The 21636-nt window shown below is 52.2% G+C and overlaps 1 protein-coding gene across 1 annotated transcript in view; it reads right to left on the reverse strand.

The window, feature by feature from the left end:
- The window catches only part of GSG1L (GSG1 like), a 212314-nt gene that overhangs the window by 78907 nt on the left and 111771 nt on the right, over positions 1-21636 (reverse strand). The window lies entirely within an intron of this gene.

Here is a 21636-nt window from a genome sequence, read left to right on the forward strand (position 1 = left end):
TGACGTCACTGGGCCCAGTCACCAGCCACGAGGGCTTCCCTGTGGTTCACCTGGTCATTGTGACATTCTTTGTCACTTGTAGCATCACTGACTCACATACCTCACACTTGCCCTCAAGCAACGCCTTTTATCTGCCCTGTACCCTACTCCACTTTTTCTAGAAACCACCACTGCTATGCCCACAGCTTCAACCTTGTGGTTCTCCCAGGAGCTGCCATGTTCTGGTGTCATCCTGCCCTCCTGGGCACAGCTGATTGGTCCAGTATGATCATGTGACCTAGAATTGGCTGACCAAAACCCTCCTCTAGGAATCTGAGCTTGGAACCACTGAAGTAGACCAGAAGAGAGGCTCAGATGAGATTCCGAGCATTTGAACAGTGTAAGCACCTGGTTCCAGCTGTTCCTGGAGGCCAGCTGCACCCCTCTCCTTCCAGTGGTTTGGCTGTTCAAAGCTTGTTTGTAGTCCCTAAAATATCACAGCTCCCTTTTCTCCAAAATTGGTCCAAATTGAGTTACCATCATTTGCCACCTGGTTTAGGGAGCATCTTCTGTTTCTCCCATCCCACATTATTCCCCCTACTCCCTACATGCTTTTTCTTTGGAGAGCCCCTTCTTTCTCTCAGTCTACACAGGTCAACTGCAGCCAACCCACATCCTGGCTCCATGTTTGGGCACATGACTCATATCGGCCAATCAGAGCTCCATGCCCCCCTGACTCTAGTCATTGGTTCAGGACTCAACCTCTCTGTCCCTCAGTTTCTTCACCTATAAAATGGGGATAATAATAGCACCTATCTCATAGTATTGTCTTGCTGCAAGGATTCAATTACACAACAGTGTAAAGAGTTTGTGCTTAGCATACAGTGAGAGCTCAATTCATGTGTGTTATTACAGTTGTATGGGAGGAACATCGTGGGGACTGGAAATGGAGCCCAGGGGCTCTGGAGTGAGCTCAAGGCTAGAAGGAGAAATGAAATTGTGGGACCAGATACGATTTCTGAGAAAAAGGGTGGAGGATGGAACACAGCCACGTGACTTACCTTCCAAGCCACACTACCATATGGTTTGAGCAAGGCCCACACTTTAGAGAAGGGACTATGGACCAGGCTTGGCCAGCCAGAGATGGACATGACCCAAGTCAGTTCAACCGAGAGTCAGCCACAAGACTTTTGCTGGAGCTACTGGGAAAGAAAATTCCTTCCTTTCCACTGGGTTTGAGGCTGGGAAGATGTAAAGATGGAACTGACTGAGTCACCAAATGGGAAGGGCCTTCTTGAGAGCAGAGCCAATGCCAAGGAAGGCAGAGCCAAGAGATGGAAGAAGATTGTATCCTATGACATTGTTTGAGCCTCTAGATACAGCCATGCCTGAAGCTGCCTTCATCTGTTCTTTCAAACACATGATTAATTAATTCCTTGTCTTTGCCTAAGCCAGTCTGAGGTAGAATTTCTATCATTTACTACCCAGAGTCCTGATCTTCAGCTTTTCTGTCCTCTGAAACTGTCAAACGTGTCCTTCCTACCTCTCCACCTTTGCAGAAGTTGTCCCTTCCACCTGGAATGTCATAGGGGCATCCAATATATACTGTTTAGTATTGAAGCAAATAAACAACAATTTCTGAGTCCCTATCTGCTCCCTGACGAAGAATCCAGATTTTCAAACACCCACTATCATTCCTAGCACGACAGGGCTTTAGAGCTTTGGAGAACTTTTCTTTTTTTTCTTTTTCCTCTTTTCTTTTTTTTTTTTACGCTACAAAAATATCGCATCTCCTGGGCAATCCCTTGGATTTCTGAGAGAGAATCATGTGCTCTTGGCAGCCTGAATGTTGTTAAAACACCCCTAGCACCACGCACTCGCAGCCTCCTAGGCCCTCCACTGGCCCTGGGCCCACCAGGCAGCAGGCAGGAAGGCAGGAGATGTAGGGTGAGCCGGGCCGTGCCAGGAAGGCGGCCGTCCCCGGGGAGGCCTGGTCTCCCTCCAAGCAGCCTTCACCTCCAGCTGCTCTTGCCCTGCTGGTGGGCGGAGGCCGCCCCTCACCATGATGCGGCTCACTGACTCAGCCGCCTCCCGCACCACCCCCACTCCCCCTGGGGTGCTCTCCTCCTACCCTCGTGGGCCCCGGCGTGGCCTCCACCCCCTCCCACCTCCCCTCACAGCAGGGCCCAGCTCTGCTCTTTCAGATGAGATGGGAGACTGGATGGGCGCGGAGGGTTGGGATGCTCCGAGGGAAGTTAACCACGGAGAAACAGGCACTGGGATCTCAGACGCCTGGCTGGGTTTTTTATCCTTCTTATTCCCGCCAGATTTATTTCCCTATCTTCCCGCTGGGGCTCAGAGCATCTATCTGAAAGTTTCAGCCTGCCCAAGCCAAGGAAGTTAATAACAGTAAGAAGGATTGTTGTTGTTGTTATGCTAATAGTAGCAACAGTAGTCACAACAAGGGCCAACGGTCCTTAAGCATTTATCATATGCCAAGTTAGCTGGATACCGTTGATGCTCCACCCAATCTCCATGCGCCCCTTTTTTAGCATTTCTGTCTTTGAAGGATTGTTCCTGGGCCACTGGAGTCCGTTTTGCCCATCTGCATTCAGAAAGTGCCTAGAAACTCACATTTCCCTCTACACTGCCGTCATCAGGTAGCTGTCCACTGGCCCCGCCCTATGGCTCCAGCTGAGACGACCCTGGGATGTGACCCATGCTGCAAAGCCCCCGCAGGGTCCACACTGAAGCCGCCCTCCCTGGGCCTGGCCTGACATCATCCCCTAGTTGCCTTCTTCCCTTCCCTGTCCTGTGTCCGCAATTCCGTAACCACTCTCCCTGGGGCATTTCCTGTAGAAAAGACTTGCACAGGATCCTCATCTCAGGGTCTGCTTCTAGGGAATCGGACCTCAGACGCTAGTATCCACGTGCATTATCTCCCCCAATCATCCTAACAACTTTGCAAGGTAGCGATGTAGCACCCATTCTACAGATGAGCAAAGTTAGGTTCAGAAGGATTAAGCAACTGGTCTACACAGCTAGATAATATAATCTGGGTTCAAACTCAAGCCTCTCTGACTCCAGGAACCACTGTGGGTAGGGAGGTTGTAAGCTGGCAGGCTGGAGTGGCCACTTTGAGGTACATCATTCTCCACTCTTAGGCTGGTCACAGGGGACCGTCTGCATATGGGGCGTAGGGTCCCCTGGCCACAGCTCTCATCTACGTGCTTTCCAGCCTCCCAAACCATTCCTGAACCGGGATTCCTGCACGAGGATGGCCACGGAGTAGGATGAGGGGCATTCAGTTCTCAGCGATCCTGAGCCCAGCTGGCCACCAGGTGTGGTGGGGGAGGAGGCCACAGGGAAGGGCAGACGGGTCTTAGGACACTGGAAGCCAGGCTGGGGAGGTGGGTTTGACCCCTGCTGCAGGGACAGGTGCGGTCCTGAAGGTCTTAGCAAGGGAAAGACATGCCAGGAGGCCCGCTCTGGAAGGAAGCGTGGGTGAGGAGACCGTGGGAGGCTTCTGCTGCACTCCATGGGAGAGATGATGGTGGTCTGAGCCATGGCGATGGTGGGGGTGAAAACAAGTGGGGAACTTGATAACTCCCGAGGGGCGGGCTCAGTGGACTGCTGGCCCACGAATGTGGTGGCAAAGGAGACGGAGGAGTCCAGAGCTCGGCCATGTTTCCAGCTTGGGCAACGGAGCAGACGGTGATGTTCTTCACCGAGAATGGATGAGGCTAAGGCGGGGAGACAATGAGGCCACTCCTGCGCGTGCGGAGTCTACACTAGCTGCGGGACCTCCAGCAGGGCTGTCCAGGAGGCAGCTGGAGCTCAGACAGAGATGGGGGCATTGGCAAGCTGGAGGCACTCACTAAATATTTGCTGTGGTTGTCAGAGATGGTAGCTGAGGCATGGGAGCCGATGAGATGCCTGCAAAAAGCATGCAGAGCAAAAGAGCAAAGGGTGGGAGGTGGAATCCACAGGGAGGGGCGGGGTGGAGACTGTGAAGGTATAGAGCCCATGGGCCCTGCCCACCCCTGCCCTCAGCACCACGGTGCACTCTGACACCTGCCAGCTCCTGCACCTCTCTGCCCGAGGGCTTGCCCCATCTCCAGAGCCCACTCCGCCTTTACCCCCTTAGGGGCAGCTGGACGGCTGGGGACTGACACCACCCTGCCCTCCACCCCAGTAGCAGCCCTCAACCAACACCTGATGTGAGCTGGTGAGTAACACTGTGGGCACCATCAACACATCCTTGCTTCCCACCAGGGGAGAGCTGCTGTTAAGTGTGTCAAACCACAGCACTAAATTGTCTGAGTCAAAGAGTGAAAAGCTATTCACTTGTCCATCATTTTTAAAATTCTTATCACCTCAATCCAAAGAGTCTGTTTGGCGCTGATGTATCCTTAACACCTTTCTAACACTTGTTAATTGTTTAAAACAATGAGAGGGCTCAGAATCTTTGGCAGTTCCTAGGCCAACTGGAAGAATATTCTGACAGTTACCTTCTATGCTGGCGATTCTCTGTGGCTCCCATCCCGCCCCCTTGCCCCAGCCGGCTGCTCTCACCCTTCTCGCCCTGCCCTGTGCCCCAGGGGACTGGCTCCTTAGAACTGCATCACCAGGCTCCCTGGCCTTCTGGGTCAGCAGTGGGGGCACCAGCTGGAAACTGGGGTGGGAGGAGAGAGGCAGCGTGTTTCTGCCCTGCTCTCGCTCCGTCTTGAGCCACTTCTCAGGCAGTGCTTCACCCTCTTGCCCATGGCTACAGCCCCCGAGCTCTCACAGGCTCCAGAACACTGTTCCACCCTGTTCTCCTTCCCGCCCAAGGTTGGAAACAGCTCCCCTCTGCTGCCAGCCTTTGGGGGCCTCAGATTCTCTTAGCCTCTCCCACACCTCTGTAAGGAGTTCTTTCGTTGAAGCGCCTCGTTTGAATCATGGGGGATTCTGTGTCCTTTGGGGATCCTCCCTGACACATCATTTTTATGGCACGTGTTCCAAGTAGAGGCGCGATCTAAGCCAGTGGTCTCACGGTCGCCCCCCGACCAGCAGCAGCAGCAGCCGCACTTGAGAACTTGTGATGCAAATTCTTGGGCGTCACGCCTGACTTACTGAACCAGGAACTCTGAGAGTGGGACCCTGTCTTTTAACGGGCCCTCCAGGTGAGGCTCATGCACGCTCCACACGAGCACCACTGGTCTCAAGTTCCCTTCTAAACATACATATAAAAAGTGAGTTGACTTCAAGAAAAATGGAGTCAATGCTAGATGGTAGGAGTTGGTGTCTGGCAAACAGAGAGAAGGTGGAATGGGAGGGCCTGGCCGACAATGAACGCTTGCTATATTATGAGCGTTATGGAAAGCACGCACGTGTTAATAAGGGAAGTCGGAGAAGAGAGAGGGCTGGCAGCCCCGGGCGGGGCGGCGGGGCCTTGCCTTGGGGACACTGGGAAAGGCTCAGGAATCACAGAGATGATTGTTTCAAGTCTCTGAAACTTGCCACTAATGGCTTGATTTGCAGCTGAGGACTGGTGACCTCCCAGGGCCAAAGAAATGAAATGATTTCTCACCAGGTGCGGGGCCTGTGGGGTGACAGCTAATCCTGTTAGCTGCACTTTTTGCCTTTTTAAAAAACAGCTTCGTGAGGCAACTCTGACCTTCCATTGACAGAACTGACGAGTTTGCAAGAACGAGCTCCCTTTTGCCCCATCTCCCCCTTGCCCAGCTGGTTTCCAGGGCCAGCTCCTTGGCTGAGTGGAAAATCATGGGTGGGAACCACGTCCTGGACATGTGACCTTGGCTGGGGGCCTTACTCCTCTGTCCCTCGGTTTCCTCATTTGAAAAATGGGCATAATAGACTTGTTGTGAGCATCAAATGAGACAAGATCTTAAGTCATACAAGCCTGACACTTGGAAAGTATTCAAGAAAGCTATTACTTCCTAATAAGTCTAATTGTTAGGAATTATTATAATTATAAGAGGCAGTGAGGTGTAGGGGCAAAGAGCAGTGACCTGGGCCAGGCTACAGAGGTGGACACTCAGCTCTGCCAGTACTAGCTGGGAGATCGCGCAAGTGATATGCTCCCATTGGACCTGTTTTCTCACTTGTAAACTGGGGATAGATATAGGACCCACTTCATGGATTATTTTGAGGATAAATGGAGTGAATTGATGAGTAAAGTGCTTAGGGCAGCGTCTGGCATATAGCAAGTGTTACATAAGCATTAGCTGTTACTATTATTGTTGTCATTGTTATTCCCATGGGATGTGGCCAAGGAGTAGGCAGCTTGGAACAAGTGCATCTCAGCCACCAGACAAATAAAACCTTAGGGGGAACAGAGGAGAATTGTTGCAAAATCATATGAAGTCCCAAGACACGACAGCATTTCAAGAGAAAATATTTTGTCCCCCAAATCCATCAGTTTAATATGTCAAATCAATAAGTCACGGCGCAGTGGCCGCTGGCTGTGGGCCTGGTGACACGGCCCCTGAAACCCAGCAGGTTAAATCATGTCAATGACACGGGCTAGGACCTCTGAGGCTGGAAAGGGCTCCGTAACAGCTGCTGTTTTCGAAATGTCAACACTGGAAGCTCAGACGCAGGGATGCGTGGGAGGGAGGGACCTTGGGGGTCACTGAGCCCCTAGCCCTCCATCTGCAGAGGAGAAGTGAGCCCAGAGAGGAGTTAGGACGTGCTCCCGTCACAAAGCTGGTTGGGGGCAGATTAGGGGAGGGGCAGGTCCTCCATCACCCAGGCTGCTGGATGTTGCATGACTGGGGAGTGGAGGGACTCCACCAGAGGCGCAGGGATTGAGGTTTGGGGGGAAAGGGGCTCCTCGGACAGGGAGCTGCAGTGAGACCAACGAATGGTGGCTGCACCACACATCAGCAGCCCTGAGTTTGAGCCTGATGCTGTGGGACCTCCGGAAGGCCCCTGTGCCTCTGTGGGCCTCAGTTTCCCTTCTGGTCAAACAAGTGAATTCTCAAACAAGCTGCCAAGAGGCCAAATCCAGCCCGCAAAAATGTCTTGTTTGGCCCACACAGCATTTTAAAAATATCTGAATTCATTATCAACATTCAAAAATAGGAGATCACATAAAAATCCAGATTTCTAGATTTGTTTGCAAAATGGGTAGATACAGCAATCAGGGACCCACAGCCCTGCATGACGATGACCGTGGGGCTGAGCTGAGACTGCCCGCCTCAGACGGAGTGGTACTTCCGGGTCAGTAGAGACCTCACCTGGCCCTTCACCTTCATGGACCCCGCCTGGCTCTCATGAACATCTGAGTTGACAGCCCCCCATACGATGAGGTCTAAAGTCATTTCTACCCCTGACGCTCTGCAGCAATGCAACATTGTAAGACCTGGTGTGGTCGCCCCTGATATTTACACGTAGGGGTGAAATACCCAGCAAACTCTCAGTGATCCAGCTTGCTCGGGAATAGGGGTTCTAGCAAAAACCACGCCACCCCACACAGAGGGACGCCAGTTTTCAAAGAATTAGATGAAAAGGAAAGGCATTCACCTCTAAAAATGTGCCCAGATGGATTTAATGAGCCAAGAGCATGGATCTAAGAGCCACTCCCAAGGGTTGTCTTGTCCGCTGCAGCCCCACATCCTTCCCATGAAGGCCTGAGAGGGCGGTGAGCTGCCCAAGGTCACAGCCCTGGGAGTCTTCCTTTAATGAGTCAGACAGAACCTTTAGGCTTTGACCGGAGGTCATGGTGGAGGCCCTCAGGGGCCGCTCCTGTGGGATGGGTAACAGAGCGCCTGGGAATGGGATGCCCTTCAGATGCCAATCAGCGTGCTGCTCAGGGAACACGGGCCCAGGTGGGGCTGTTTTCTGCGTCACCATCTTTTCTAGAGCCATCCTTTTCTAGAGCCTCACTGCTCAAAGCAGGTCCACAAACCAGCAGCAGCAGGCCCTGGGAGCCTGTGGGAAACACAGAATCTCAGCCCCAGCCCAGACCTCCTGAATCAAGATCTGCATTTTAACCAGATCCCCAGTTGATCCGGATACAGTTCGAGTGTGAGGAGCACTGCTCTGAGGGCGAAGTTCAAATGCCTTAGTGTGGCACTCGGTGCCCGTGACAAGCAGCCCTACCCACCTCCACCCTCAGCACCGCTGCTTCCTGAACATTCCATGCCCTCCACGTCCAGCCCTTGGAGTACTGTGCTCTTCTGGGGTCAGCTGAAAAATGATCCCCAAAGACATCCACATCCTAATCTCCAGACCCTGTGACTATGTTACCTTCCATGGCAGAAGGAACCTCGCAGACATGATTATGATCTTGAGATGGGGACATTATCCTGGATTATTCAGACGGGCCCGATGTAATCACCAGGGTCCTTATACGAGGAGGCAAGGGGGTCAGAGTCACGAACAGGAGACGTGACAGGAGAAGCGGAGGTTGCAGTGATATGGGGCCACGAGCCAAGGAGCGCAGGCGGCCTCTAGAAGCTGGAAAAGGCAAGGAAACAGATTCCCCCTGGAGCCTCCAGAAGGGACACACTCCTGCTGACACTTTGAGTTTAGCCCCACTTGGCTCATTTTGGAATTCTGATCCCCAGAACTGTGAGATAATAAATCCATGTTGTTTTAAGCCATGTTTGTGCTAATTTGTTACAGCAACAATAAGAAACTAATACACATTTCTTGGTTCACGATCACCTCCTCCAAGAAGCCTCTCATGACCACCCCAGCCCCCACTGTGGTCCCCAGAGAGACCTCAGCAAAGAAGGAAGTTTCTCCACCACTTCTGGGTATGTGCCTCACTGCGGTGGAGAGAGCCTGGACTTGGAGTCAAGCAGGTTTGGATTTGACCTTGGACCCTCAGAGAGGTTAGATCTGAGCCTCAGTCTCCTGGGCTATAAAATGTAGTCAGCACTAACAATCTCACACTTTTTCTGGGCAAGTTGAATGAGATCATGGCTGCAACCCCCCAGTCTAGCTCCTGGCACAGTAAATGTTAGGTAGGGTATCAAGCTGACAAGCTGGGCCCAGAGGAACCAGTCCTTCTCCTCTGAGCTCACAACTGGACAAACTAGTTTATCACTGGAACAGACTGTGAAAATGCCTCATTGCCCCCAGAGTTCCACAGGGCTCTAGTCCCTGTCAATTTAGAAATGATTCTGGCAGACATGCCCTTTAGAAACGGCTCTGTTGGAATCCGGGGACAGTCACTGAGCATTTGAGATATGTCGTGGTGACCTTGGCCATCATCATCAGACTATAGTGATCTTTCTTTCTCTTGAGGATCCAGAAACTGGCCTTGAAAATAAGCTCCGGCCCACACAGCCGGTCGGGGGAGTGTGGTGGGAAGAACCTGGAAGTCCAAGGTTGAGTTCCGGCCCCCAGCCCCACCCCGACCCCCTCATCGTGGGCAAGTCCTCCCGCCTCTCTGGGCCGACCCCTTCTGCCATCTCTAACATGGGGTCGCCGTGCAGGCAAAGGAGACAGGACAGGGTAGCTCAGAGCTGTGAACTGGCCTGAAGACAAGTTTTTGAGATTTTTGGTTCTGTTTTCTGTTTTTTTAGTTCCCTCTCTTTCTCTGTCTCTCTGAGCCTCTCTGTCTCTGCCTGTGTAGTTCTCTCTCTCTGTGTTTCTGTCTTTCTTTCTCTCTCGGTATAGGTGGTATTTTTTAAATTTTGAATTAGATGCCAATATTTAAAATTGGGAAAATCACATGAAAATCTGGATTCTTCTTCTTTTTTGTGTGTGTGAGGAAGATTAGCCCTGAGCTAACATCTGTGCCCATTTTCCTCTACTTGACATGGGACGCTGCCACAGCACGGCTTGATAAGCAGTGTGTATGTCCGTGCCTGGGATCCAAACCTGTGAATCCTGGGCCTCCAAAGCGGAGCGCGTGAACTTCACTACGCCCCCGGGCCAGCCCCTGGATTCTTCAGAGACTCCGGCAGACCAGGGCCACGCTCCCACATGAAGACACCGGCTGGAGCTGAGTGGCGGCCCTGCCTGCAGGCGGGCAGGTGCCCTCCATTTGCCACGGTGCCCACCTGTCCCTGTAGCTTCCCGCCGAGGAGGCCAAGGGCTATGGCCCAGGACATCACCCAGGGTGCGGGCAGGGTCTCTACAATGGGAGCTGGAAGAAAGCAGGGAGAGGGGAGAAGGCAGGCGGTGTGCAGCCGCGGGGCAGAGCCGGGCAGGGCTCGGGGAGGACGCCAGGAAAGGCACTGCACCCGAAGGGCCTCCTTCCTACTCCAGCTGCTCCCTGCTCACAGGCGGGAAGAGTGGTACCCCTGAAAACATGCCTGTGAACACAGAGTGGGGCTGGCCGCTGTGGAGGGGAGAAAACAGGAGAACTCTGACCTGCTGTGAGGTGGGAGTGTGCCCAGAGGGTAAGGGCATGGCCTGGGGAGCCAGACCCCTGCAGGCAAACCCGGCTCTGTTACTGACTTGCTGTGTGGCCTTGAGCAAGTTCCTTCACCTCTCTGAGCCTCAGTTTCCTCACCCACCTCAGAGGGTGGTTGTGAGAATTAAATGAGACATGTAAAGAGGCATAACCCAGGCTTAGCTCATGGAAGGCCTCAATACATGCTAGCTGTCCCCACTTAACAGATGAGAATATTGAGGCTTGGAAAGAAGAAAATGAAAAATCTCATCTGTCTCATGCCTGACAAGCAAGGCTGAGAGGGTGGTGGGAGATACTGCCTACCTGGTGATTAGGACTCAACACCTGCCCAGGGTCCCGAGACCAGGCATGCTCCAGCCCTCTGCTCTTTGCCTCCCTGTGGCCCCCTGGCTGAATCCAGGGTCCCCAGTGGCCCTGATGGCATTCTGACCTGCCGTCCCGATCCAGACCTCTAAAGCAAGTGTTTCTCCTCCCTTAAACCTGAAAAACAGCAGTCATTGCACCAAACAAATGTCCCCAACCCAGACTCTGTGGCAGGCACTATGGAGGATGCAGAGGGGAACAGGACATGGATCTAGCCCTCTGGGAAACCCAGATTTAACCCGAGAGTGAGACACACCCAGTCATACGACCAGGTTTCGCATCACCCAGGGAGCGCCAAGTACCACGCAAGGTCCTTGCAAACAGACACTCATTGTGTCTCCACAACAAGCCCATGACTTGGGTGCTATTGTTATCTCCGAGTTATAGACGAGGGGAAACTGAGGGCCAGAGAGGTGAAGTTCCCAGCCCAGGATCTCAGCTAGTAAGTGGCAGAGCTGAGATTCAAAGCCCGGCCAACCCAGCTCCCCCATGCGAGCCTCAAGGCCCTGTGTGCCAGAGGAAGAAAGGGCACCTCCTGACGCCCCCTGGGGGGCCTGGCCAGTTCCTTCCAACAAGCATCCAAGAGAGATGCTACAGGCTCCAGCTCACAGGAGAGGACACTGAGGGACAGAGGAGGGCACTGATCTGCCCAAGGTCCCCCAGCACGGGCAAGGGGAGTCTGAGCGGTGCCCAGCTCTGTCTGAGCCCCTTCCAGCCCTCTGCAGGGCTTCTGAAGCTTTTCTGGGCCATGGACCCCTGTGGCATCTGATGAAGCCTAAGGCTTCTTTCTCTGAATAATGTTTTTAAATGCACTTAACAAACATGCACAGAACTGCAAAGGAAACCAATTATATTGAAATGGCGTTATCAAGACATTTTAAAAAAATCAGCTGTATAACATTAACCTACATGCTTCTTTATTAATGCATGAAATAACAAGATCCAGTGCAAGTCTAAAGCTCTCATAAGTTCCAAGTAGCAAGGAACGAAGTGACATTTCAAGATCTCGACAAACCCTGTAACGTGATATGAGAACTCTGTCATTCTGATTGGTGACAAAGTCCCAGGTGGGGTAAGGACTCCACACATCATGGAGGGAAATGCTAACTGCCAATTAGAGGCTAGTGAGAGTCAAGATGTAATATTTTGCTGCTCAATTTCTTGGATTCCTTGACTTGTGTCCACTGACCTCTTGGGAATTTCCAGGTTAAGAATCTCTGCCTAAAGCTATGGTTCTCAAATTTGTAAGTGCTTGTTAAAACACACATTCCCAGGCTGGTCCCCAGGGAATCTGATGCTACAGATGCAGAAGGAGGCTAGAATCGGCGTTTTGAACAAGTGCCCCAGGTCGTTCTGAAGCATATTTTGAGAAACAGGTCTTTTAAATATATAAATACATCAAGTCTCTCCCTTGTTGCAACCTTCTGGAGACTTTCCATTGCACTTGGAATAAACCCTACCTCCCCACCTGGCTTGCAGGTTGTCCAGCCACCGCCTACCCTTTGACGTCCACTCGCCCACCACACTCCAGCCACCTCAGGGCCTTTGCACTTGCTGTGCCCTCTGTCCAGAACGCTCTTCCCCCAGCATGGCTTGGTTGACTGCTTCCCAGCTCAGATGTCATTGACCACTCCATCTAAAGTAGCCATCCCCCTAAGACACACAGTCACTTTCTATTCTTCACCCTGTTTTATATTTCATTATTTGAAATGATGTTATCTCTTGGTCTACTGATGCGCGGTCTGCTCCCCTCCTTAACGAGAGTCCCGTGGGGACAGGGACTTAGTCTGGCTTGTTCAGCCTGTCTCCTGAACACTGTGGGGCACTGGCACAGGAGGCACTCAGTAAATGCCTGTTAAATGAATGAAGGAAGAAATGACACAAGCCAAGAGGAAAAGGAGGGACGGCCAGACTCCCTCAGCAGCAAAGAAGCCACGGGAAGAAACTGCTTCAAGGAGGAGGCGTCGCCGTGTGAATGCCACCCAAAGGTCGAGGAGAACGGGGACCGAGAGATGGGAAAAGGCCGGGGCTCGGCAGATTCCAGGGACATCTGCGGGAGGGGGGCAGATTCTTCAGGGAGGCAGACGCCAAGGGGACTGTGACCTCAGGGCTGGTGGGGGAGGGGTGGGTGGTGAGGCTGAGAGGCCGCGCAGGGACGGATGAGGAGAGGTCTGCTCAACCTTCAGCACAGAGGGAGGGAGAGCAGATGGCAGTCGGTTTGGGGGTGTGGTCATGTGGATTCGCTTGGTGACTCATTAATTCAATTTCAGTGGAGAGGGACAAGGGGAGACAACAGCAGGGCTGTGGAGCCAGACAGAGGGGGTTCAAATCCCAGCTCCTCCACCTACAGCTGTGTGGTTTGGGGCAAGTTATTGACAACTTGCTGGGCCTCAGTTTCCCCATCTGTAAAATGGAATGCCAACAGTGCCCACCTGAAGGGTTGTAGTGAGGATTCAGTGACCTGTGTGGAAACAGGGCCTGCTACACAGCCAGCGCCCGGCGAGTGTAACCCTGTATTTCCCGATCGCTGCTCCGTGCCGGAGCTGTGCTGGACCAGGGATGCTGTCTGAAAGGCCGCTCTCGGCGTGCACCGGGACACAAGGAGATAGGGGCAGCAATGGCCCATCCAGGAGCCTGATAAGAGGGGCCGTGAGGACCCAGGAGGGACCAGCCAGGCTGGGGAGTTTCTGGAGGAGGCGCTGCCTCCAAAGGGCCAGGAAAGGCAAACCAGACCAGGGCAGGAGAAGTTAGGAGCTGGCGTCGCTGGACCACAGAGGCCAAAGGGCAGAGGGCCAGCAGCCGGGCGGAGGAGGCCGTGGGGAGCCGTGGGGTCCTCTTGTCAGGGGAGTGGTCAGGTCTGGGTGTCCGCAAGTTCCTGCTGGCTGCCATGCAGGGAGAGCGAGTCCAGAGTCAATGCTGACCTGTGGGGATCCCTGAGGGCACCGGCGGACACCGTGGCCGAGGCAGCGGCAGAGGGCTCACCTCCTGAGGACTCGGGGTCACGTCAGTTTGACACGTGTCCCACGAGGACAAGTGCCTAACGTGGCCCCAAACTCCCACCCAGCTCCGTCAACCCTATTCCCACCACTCCATCATGCTGGTGGCCACAGACAGAGCCTGTTATGGTGCACAGGGGCTTCAGCCACTGAGAAACACCCTCAGGGCTGTGGAGGGAGCACAGCCTCAAAGCTGGAGCGAGCCACCAGGGGACCAACTCTTGCAGAGCAGGCCCGAAGCCTCGGGCTCAGAGGACAGACTGCAGCATCCACCCTCCTCCCCGTGCTTCCATGTTTGGAAGTCCCGGCCCCAGGAGGGCCCCAGCTAAGACAGAGACCCCCTGAGGTCCTCCATGAAGCCACTTTGAGTGTGCATTCCAGCTGGCTCAGCATTCGCTCCCCTGGCAGACTAAGCAGCCAGCTGTATAATGGGCTTTACCTCCCCACACCTCCTGACCTCATCGCCCACCCTCCTCCCCCTCGCCCACTTCCTTCTAGTCACACGGGCCTCCTTGCTGTTCCTTAAATGCATCAGGCACACACCTGCCTCAGGGCCTTTGCACTTGCCATTTCCTCTGCCTGAAATGCTCTTACCCTGCATCTCCCTTCTCTCCTCTAAATTTTGCCCGAATGTCATTTCTTTGTGATGTCTCTCCTGATCCCACTATTTAAAATTGCCAACACCCCTCCCCGGTACTCCCTAGTCCCCTTCCCTTTTTATTTTTCTCCCTAGCATTTATCACCATTCAGCAGCCAAAGAGCTCTCTCTAGAATGCAAATCGAATCTCCCTCCTCTAAGCCCTCCAATGCTCCAGTGTTTCCCATCACACTCAGAATAAAACCCAAGTTCCTCTCAGGACCCTAAGTGATCTGGCCCCGCCCCCCGTCCAGCCTTACCTCCCTTCCTCCCTGAGCCTGTTTTCCATCCACAAACATACAAAACTCATTCCTACCCCGGGCCTTTGCACGTGCTTTCCCCACCTTTGTAAGAAACCTGGGCATGAGAAATCTCTTACTTTCCTCAAGTAAAGGCACAAGCACAATAACAAATGGGAACTGACACTTGGCTTTCATGCCAGGAAGACAACAGGACACAGTGGCAACCTTGGTCACCTGGAGGCCCATATCCAGGTAAGGGGAGAGGCTGCAGTTCGGCTCCAGCCGACTGGTGAGAGCAGGCACCCAGGGTTGCCAGATCTTCCAACTTTTCAAAAGAAGCCAGAAATCCTGATTTTTACGTGAAATCTCCTCATTTGGGAACATCAGCAATGAATTCCAATGTTTTCAAACACCACGTGAGTCAACTGAACACAGCCCAGCCTTGGCGGGGCCCTCGGACACCGGTGTATGATCCTTCACAGAACTCAGAAACCCAATCAAACGGAGTCCCCTCCACTGCATTCTTCAGATGGTAAAAACTCCCCCTGAGAGGGAACAAGAATTAACAAGGTCACACAGCTTCTAGGGGCAGACTGGTCTCCAGCCCTGGACTTGTGATTCTTAACAACAGACGTTTCTTTAACCCTACTACGCACTAGGCTAGATCCTACAAATCGGAAAACGCTATTCAAGGTCATGTCAGCATCTTAAGGCATGGACAGAGTAAGGAACAAATGTTCGTGGGTAGAAATCTTTTATCTGCAAAGGGGCATGGAGGGCTATTCTAGCACAAAGGATGGACTTCTTCTATCTGAGTAGGACGTTCGTCTTGGTGGGGGGAGTAATGCATAATTTTGCCTGAGTTTCCCTCTCTCTCGGAATCTATTTATTACCCGGCAACGAGAAGCATCTTTTCTCTTGCTACCCCTCTCCCCCCACCACCTTGGCCAAAAGGATCCTGATTTTATCACTCTAACAGAAGATTCTAAAAATATCTAGACTCACCAACGTCGGGGGTTTATTCTCTCATCTAGGAGGCACCCACAAAGCTTTTGCTAATATAAATGGCATTTCCTTTGGTATTTTTAAAGATCAGAGAATCCAAGAGACTATGCAAGCTGGGCAGGGCCTTTGAGATCACAGCATCCAAATGCCTCATGTTTCAGGTTTAAAAAAAAAAAGGTTCTTTAAGGAGGCCCAAAAGGTTAGGTGTCCAGATAATTCACAAAAGAAGAAACGAATGTAGTTAAAATGATAAATAGGAAAAATAGATTCAACCTCACTAGTAATAAACTTTAAATTAAAACATCCATGAGATAGCACTTCTAGCCAGCACACTGAGCAAAGATTTTTCAAATAAGAGTTTCTGGTAGGAAAAGATGAAGGGAAAGTGGGTTTCCCTCACAGGAACATTTACCTCTCACTCAATAGTCATGTGATCCCCCGTGTTCCCCAGGCCCCCTGGCAGATAGGAAGGCGGAGTGACTAGTCCTGGCCACCACGCTCTGAGCAGAAATGTGTGTTACTTTTGAGAAAATGCATAGAAACCCGGTGTGTGACCTCTCCAGCTCTCACCCCCGCTTATGGGGAGTCTGGGAAACCACACACTGAGATGTGGGTTGTTGGATGTCCATCAGCCTGGGTCCCTGAGAGACCAAGTTTGCTTCAGCCTCCGGCCCTCTGCACCTAGCTGTTCCTTCTGGAATGTTCTTTCCTCTTATCCTCACATGGCTGTCTCCTTTTCCCCATTAGGGTCTCAGCTCAAACGTCAACTCCTCAGAGAAGATCCAAAGGTCCCAATGTATCCACCAAACCAACCTTCCTCTCCCCAGACCCCCCCTCACTCTGACATCCCGTTTAACTGTCTTCCTAGCAGCTTTCCCATTTCGAAATGCTCATACCCTGGCTCGGTCTCCTCATCTGTGAAATGGGCAGTCGGAATCAACAGTTCCTAAGGGCCCTTCCTCTCTGACACGACTCCTGGGCCCCCATCTCTGCCACCACTCCGGCTCCTGTGCCCTGGGCCAGCCCAGCACCCCTTTTGGGACTAGAACCTGCTTCTCCCTCCAGGGACCATCGCTCCCCGCTTCTCAGCCCTGGTGTGTGGGGCAGACCGCCCCTCCCAGTTCCAGGGGAGCTCTGACCCAGGCCGCAGTGATTGGTTCAGGGGCGGGCACGTGACTCAAGCTGGGCCACTCAGAGCGAGCCCGGGACTTGGCTGAAGCGTCTGGGAAAGCAGCGTCCCCTTTCCATTGGGGGTTGCTGAACTGGGGAGGATGGGAACCTGGAGCTGCCGGGGCATCTCTGCCGCTCCACAGCCCGCCTGAGAACGCAGCCGGCCCGGGCACGCCGAGCCGAGAGAGCAGCAGCCTCCCCAGGGCGCTGCGGGAGCTGAGCGTGGCCGAGATCCCCCGGGAACTGTGGCTTACCTGAGCCAGCAGGCTCCCCCTGTGGCTCCAGCCTGCTGGAATGGGTTTTCTCTCTTGCCGCCCAACCGCCTTAGCCTTCACTGTCCCTGTAAGGCTGGCTGTCACAGCCCCCGGATATTTGCTTATTGGTTAGTGTCCCTCTCCAGCTATGAGCTCCCCAAGGCCCCGGGCAGAGCCTCCGGCCTCTCTGGCCCTCCACTGCCCTCCGCAGCCTTGGCTGAGTGACCCGAGGGGAAAGGATGCTCCGCAGCTCCGGGTCCGTAATTGGGAAGCTGTTCTGTCAGTTCTAGAAGCCTCAGACTGTGTGATCTGAGCAATTAACCTTTCTGCAGAGGCCAACGCCAGTTATACCCCAGGGGCCATCTGTGACATCTGTGAAACAGACCGAGTGCCTCAGCCTGACTGCCTTGGTTTTGTAGGACGAATGTGGCATCCTCAATCTCTTCATCCTCACTGCTGTTGCCCTGGTCCAGGCCTGTGTCCTTCCCTGTGGTGGCAGCAGCCTCCTAGCTCCTCCCCACTTCCCCTTGGCCCCTCCAGTCCATTCTTCCCAAACTCGTGCCCAGTGACCTCTGCTACCTCATCTGCGGCTTGCCCACACCCCAGCCCTTCAGCCCCCCAAACTCCCTGTGGTACACTGCAGACACGGCCCCGGTTCTCTACCCCTCCTTGTGTCTGTGCCCTCTGCGCTACCCCCTGCTCCAATTTTGGGCTCAGCCATGGGACTTGCCGTGGCCAGTGCGATGATAGTGGATGAGACACAAGGACACTGCACAACTGGGTGTGCCCTCTCCCTTGCCCCTCTGTTACGGCCACAAGGTCCTGCCTGGCTAGCCTGCTACAGGAGGGGGGACCCACAGAGCAGGGCCGAGTCCTGATCACCCCAGCTGAGGCCAGCCTAGGTCAGCGACACTCAGCTATGCCGAGACACATGACCAACCGGCCGAGACCAGCAGAACACCTAGCCAGCCTCCCGGGAACTTGAGCAGTCCAAGCTTGTGTCCGTGTACCTCGGAGGGCTGTGGTTCGTACCCAGCATTACTGTGGCAAGAGGTAACTGACATGTCTTCCAGTTCCCCTAAACACCCCGAGCATTTGCAAGTGCTCTTGCATCTGCCTGGCGGGCCCTCCCTGGCCCCACTCTGGTCTGCCTGGCCAACTCCTACACATCCTTCAATACTCAGCTCAAGTGTCTCATCTGCCCGCCCCACCCCGGTGGTTGACAGCTCACTTCTTGGCGCCCTTGCAACCCGACTCTGTGAAGGCAGGCTGGGGGTAGAGAGGGTGGGGCGAGTCCTGGCGCCAGTGCTCACCACCTGGGGGCTTTGGGCCCATCATTTCACCTCTTTGAACCTCAGTTTCCTCACCTGGAAACTGGGATGATGATAGCACCTGCCTGACAGACAATCCTCGGGAGGGGCCGAGCAGTGTATGGCACACGATAAACACTCCACACATCTAGCTGTTACTCTTGTTGCCATGGTGCTTATCACACGATAATGCGATTATCTGCCTCCCCCAGGAGACTTTGGGCCTAGAAGTCATTCTTCTAGGAGCCACACCCTGATCACCACCATCTGCCTGTGGCCCAGTGCAGAGGGCAATTCCAATGGAATGATGGAGAAAGTACTATATTACTGGTGCTGTTCTAATCAACTGACCTATTTCAACTGATTTAATCTTTATAAAAACTTCTTTGAGGCATGTGCTATGATTATCCCCATTTTACAGTCAAGGAAACTGAGGGACAGAGGGTTCATTGACTTGGTCAAGGTCACACAGCTAGTAAAATCAGAGCCGGGATTTGAACAGAGCCGTGGAGGCTGAAGGGCTCTCTCGGAGGATGGGATCCAAGGGGTTGAGACGGCTTGGTGCCATGGTGCCACCCTGGCACCACTTGGGCCTGCAGCTAGTGCCCTGTTCTCAGCCTGGCTGCCCCCACACCTCCTCCAGGCTCACTCCACCCCTGCCTGAGCCCCACCAGCCTGTGAGTTCCAGCATTGGTCTTGTTGCCCCAGACCATAAACTACGTACTTCCCATCAGAGACGCCCGAACACACATACACGTGCACACACCTTGTAGCCTGCTGTACACAGTGGGAGCCTGCCTCTGTCTCCCCAGACACTCCCGTTCCCTGCCGGGAGCCCAGGCAAGAGCTGGGGCCCTGACTCTCTCTTCAGATACTGTCCATTACCTGCATAGCAGCTGCCAGACCCTGCCACCCCCACTGGCCTGATCCAACTCGCTCAGTTTCCTGGCAGCCAGAATTAACCTGCCGTTTCTGTAGGCCAGCACAATCTGGCCGCCTTTCCTCTCTAGCCTCATCTCCTCTTACTCTCCCCTGTTGTCTCTTTATTGCAGGCACGCTGGTCTCTTTGGCTATTCTTTGAACATACTGGGCATTCTCCTGCCTCAGGGCCTTTGCACCTGCTGTTCCTGCTGCTTAGAACATTCTTCCCCCAGATATCCTCATGGCTTGTTCCTCCACCTGTTTCAGATCTTTGCTCAAATGTCACCTTCTCAGTGAGGTCTGCTCTGGCCACTCCGTCTGAAATGCAAACACCAATGCACTCTGCCTTCCCCGTGCTTTACGTTTTCTCCACACTTACCAGCATCTAATAACACCTAGTGATTGAGGACTTATTTTTTTGAATGTTTGTTTCTCTCTCCAAGAGTGTAAGCTCCCCGGAGGCAGGGATTTTTGTCTCTTTTATACACCACTGTACCCTAGCATCTTGACCGTGCCTAGCACCTAGAGGGCATTCAGTATTTGTCAAATAAACAAATGGTTAGCTTGTCAGCTTTGAATTCAAGCTATAAGACCACTGACTACCTACTGGAGGGGTGGAGTGTCAGGCTAGGGCTTGGTCAGTTCCCACAAACCCTACGAGGGTCTGACTGCCACCACTGTCCCACCATCCGTGCACCCCAGCTCCCAGCAGGGCCGGGGGCCAGGCCCACCCAAGGTAAGGCAATTGGCGTTAAGCCTAAAGGTTTGGTTGTCACGTCTTCAGACTTCCCAAAGCTTTGGCAGGTAAGGTAATATAATCAATGACAATATTAAGATTAAAAATTCTTAGGGAATGAAGATAGCAGGTGTTGGTGAGAATGTGGAGCCATGAGGACTCTCATCCCATGGTGGAGGAAGCATGGGTTGATGAACCACTTTGGAGAACAATTTGGCTTCACCTAGTGTAGTTGAAGATGTTCATACCCTATGACCCAGCAATCCCAATCTTATTTGGGCACATTAAGAAATTCTTGCACCATAATACAGGTTCAAGAATGCTCATCACAGCACAGTTTCAAATGGAAAAAAAACTGGAAACAACCAAATGGCCATCAACAGTAGAATGGACGAATAAACTGTGGTGTATTCACACTGTGGAATACTATGCAGCTGTGAAAAGGAACATATTATGGCTACACACATGGATATAGATGAATCTTAAGAACAAAATGTAAACAAGTTATAGAATAATACATATGCTGTGATCCAAATGATCTAAAGTTCAAAAATAAGGAAAACTACGTAATGTATTTAGAGATACAAACTTGTGGTAAAACTATGCATAAATGCAAGGGAATGTTAAATACAGAAGTCAGGAAAGAGGTTCCCTTTGAAGGAAGGGGCTGGGATCTGGGGTTGGCGGACCCAGGGTGTCAAAGTTGTAGCACTGTCGCTTAAATCAGCGATCAGTACATGGATGTTCACTGCATTTTTATTATTGGTATTTTGAACTTATTTTCATAAATATTTTTTGTATCTATTCCAATATTTAAGAAAGTAAAATTTTTTTAAAGGAAAACAATCATTTGGGAAGGCTAGAGCAGGGGTTGGCAAACTATAGCCCATGGGCCAAGTCTGGCCCGCCTCTTGTTTTTGTAAATAAAGTTTTATTGGAACACAGCCGCGTCCATTTGTTTGTGAATTGCCCATGGCTGCTTTCACACTACAATGGCAGAGTCACGTTACTGCAGAGACCATATGGCTGACAAAGCCAATATTTACTACCCAGATATTTGCTATCTGGCCCTTTTTTAAAAAGTTTGCTCGACCCTTGACTAGAGCAATGAGTCAAACTCACAGACTAAACTTAATTATTTCAAACATTTTGTACTTATTTTTTTATTTAAAAGTAATACATGCTCACTGTGAAGAATTTGAAAAATATAGAAACATGAAAAAATAACAATTTTCCAGATAAACAGTCACCACCTAGCAATAACAATTGGTAACATTTGGGGCTATTTCCTTCTATTTTTTTTTGTACACATCTGTAAGCTTTCCCCCTCTGTAACCAGGAGCACACTGATTACGCAGTTGTGTACCCTGCTGCTTTCACTTAATGTCATCGCAGGAGCATTTTTCTGTGTGGCTTAATTACATTCACTTTTTGCTATTATAAGTCATGATGCGATTAGTATCCTTGTACACACATTTTTGTTGACACTATGAAATATTATATCGTCACCCAAAATGAATTCTTCAAGGAATATTTAATGATATAGAGACTGTCACAGCTGCATTATTTATACCAGCAAAAAGACTGGAAACAATATGAGTGCCCTGGCAGTCAGAGAATCATTATGTGAACTTGGGACACCATT

Source organism: Ceratotherium simum, chromosome 26 (genome assembly GCF_057802395.1).
Source record: "Ceratotherium simum simum isolate JZ-2026a chromosome 26, ASM5780239v1, whole genome shotgun sequence".
Taxonomy (NCBI): Eukaryota; Metazoa; Chordata; class Mammalia; order Perissodactyla; family Rhinocerotidae; genus Ceratotherium; species Ceratotherium simum.